Here is a 2,886-nt window from a genome sequence, read left to right as displayed (position 1 = left end):
TGTGTGTGTGTGTGTGTGTGTGTGTGTGTGTGTGTGTGCACGCATGTGTCTTGAGGGTGGGGGTTGGGATTTTACCTTTTTAAGATCTGTTGTATATTGGACAAACCCCCCGAGGGCTTGAGCAGGTTACGGTAAGGTTTACTGTATATGCTTCCATGCTTACTTCTTACAAGCAATGCTGTCGTTTCTCTTTCCGTTCGTCGTTGTTGTCCCTTGCCGTTTGTTTGTTTGTTGTTGCATGGAAGCTTGTGGACCTCTGCTCAGTAGCAGCATGCTGAAGGTCCTTTTTCTTTTCCCCCCTCTCTCCTGGTCTTACGTGTTCCTGACCATAAGAGAACACTAGTGAGCCAATAGTGTGATACCAGAACACTAGTGAACTAATGTGAGGGTGTTAGAACACTACTGGACCAATAGTATTGCACCAGAACACGGGCGGACCAATGGTGTTGGACCAGAACTTTGGTGAACAGCACAGATTAACTTAATATTTTGGTTCCTGCTGTGGACAAACTAGAAATGCACTAAATAAACTCTTTCTAAGGAAGTGAACTGTCTCCCTTGTGTATTTATTCAAGCATTTTGCACCTGGCTGATGTCATGTCTGTTTCAAATGTTTGAAGTCTGGCTTATAATATTTGAATTTTATCAACAGTCAAGGCAGCGCTCACATTTCTTTTTCTTATTACATAAGACATATTTTTATTCTATTGCTCCAGTGGGCTGCTGATAGTTTTGGTTTCATGCCCAGCGCCGACGGTTTTACCACCACCAAAGGCGGAAGATGAATTAGTCCCTATGAAAACGTGTTGATAGTGGCTTGTGTGGATTACCGAGTGTAACAGTGCTGATTTGCTAGCACTCCATAACGGGGGTCTGTGAATACAACCTCGCGGATTAATGTAAGACTTCAGGCATGAAAAATAATAATTAATGTAAAACCTCACCAACTAATCGTGGTAAAAGCTCATTAAATAATTATGCAAACCACATGAATTATCAGGAGTACATAAATAAAACAGCTCTTGCATGAAGCGGGGCGTTAATTAATGCCACATGTATGTCATTCATCGTGAATTAGGATATATTAATCATGTTCATAGTCGTCTGCAGTTTACGGGGTGGGCTCTAAAACAAAATTTGCACATGTTTATTATGTTTAATTCCAGATGTTGCAGTCATGATGAGTTAACCATGGCTCTTCATGTTTTTGCTTGGTATTATAAAGTGGTGACCTGCTCCTTCATTAACACTGTTAAATGCTAAATGATGAATAATGGTGTAAAATCGAGTGTACTCATTTATAGAAAGGAGTGGCAATGCTAAATGCTTACAGAAGAAGCACAGCATATTTAATTTTGACATATGAATGAAGGGAAATGACTCTTAATAAAGTAAAATATTTATTTTACATTGTCTCAACTTTGTAGTAATTTACAATGGATAATACAGTCATGGTAAAAAAAAGTGCAGCCTCTTTTCAATTCTAATGTTTTGCATATCAAATAATAAAAATCATCTGGTCCTTGGCAGATCTTATAAATATACAAAAGAGTGTGTCATTATTTATTTAACGAAGATTAAGCCAAAACAAAAGCAATGTGTGAAAGCTACCACCTTTACTGGTTCCACAGGGATTAAGATGGTAAGAAGTAGATGCTGCTAATCAAAAACACTTGATTGATACTGATAACCAACCAAGTGTGAGAACATCTATAAAAGCAAGTTTTGGCAGTTTGCTGGTCTGGAGCATTCACACGACGCCAATGAGGAACGACATCAGCACTGATTGTAGAAAAGCAATTGTTGCCGCCAATCAGTTTGGCAGATTTTCCAATTTGCCCTTCCAAAGTGTAAACAATTGAGACAGTGGCCGATGTTCCCAGAAGTGGACTACCCAGCAAATAAATACAATTAGAAAAAGGCTGAATAAGTTTATTCTTTTTCTGGAAGGGTTTTTAGGAGAAAGCCTCTTCTCTTTAAAATCAACATAGTAGCACGTCTTAGGTTTGCAAAGCTGTTTCTGAACAAACCACAAGACGTCTGGAACGATGTTCTTTGGGCATATGGACAAAAAACAACCACGGAATATCAGCACAAACTCCTCGTACTGACTGCCAAGCACAGTGACCTCAACCCGACTGCTACCCTCAAACAACTGAAACAACGCTGTAAAGAAAAGCGGGCAAAAATTCTCCCACAAAGATGTGAGAGACTGATGAAGTCATACAAATGATTATTTCAAGGTACTTCAAATTATAGCTGATAAAAGTGGTTCTACTAGCTTAAGAATCATGGGCGTGCTTAAATAAATAATGTATTATGCATTGCTTTTCTTCATCTGAGGTTGTATTAACTTAATCTTAAGAACTGGTGAAGACCAGATCAATATATTTAGTTATGCCCTGATCAAATGATGTAAAACAAAGAATCGGCAGAGGGTGCACTCTCTTTTTACCGTGACTGTATGTTTGATACAGATATTAAAAACACGCAAAACACTTTATCTGAAGGCTCAAAGAAGCCATGCTTGTTATTCAGACATTTGGAGTTTAACAGAGCACGTGAATGATGATCGAAAACCGCATGGTGCTGCACTGAACATATGCATAAAACACTTAAGTTAATCACTGTAGGATCCAAACAGGATTCTGGATAAAGTGAATTTGTGTTTTTCATGCATGAAAACGTTTTTTATGAGTTGTACCATGAACAGAAATGACATTTATTGCCTTATCTAGCAGACGAAGAGAAAGAATTATAACGCTGTTTTATTCACACTCACCTAACGTTCAACTCCAACCCATAAGCCTTTAAACACTTTCTCACTGTCTCACAATCAGTGAGGTCAGCTACAGTATTGGGCTCCGTAAACTGTCCATGGAGACC

The sequence above is a fragment of the Astatotilapia calliptera genome, chromosome 10 (assembly GCF_900246225.1).
Source record: "Astatotilapia calliptera chromosome 10, fAstCal1.2, whole genome shotgun sequence".
NCBI classification, from domain to species: domain Eukaryota; kingdom Metazoa; phylum Chordata; class Actinopteri; order Cichliformes; family Cichlidae; genus Astatotilapia; species Astatotilapia calliptera.
This window is presented reverse-complemented; position numbering follows the sequence as displayed.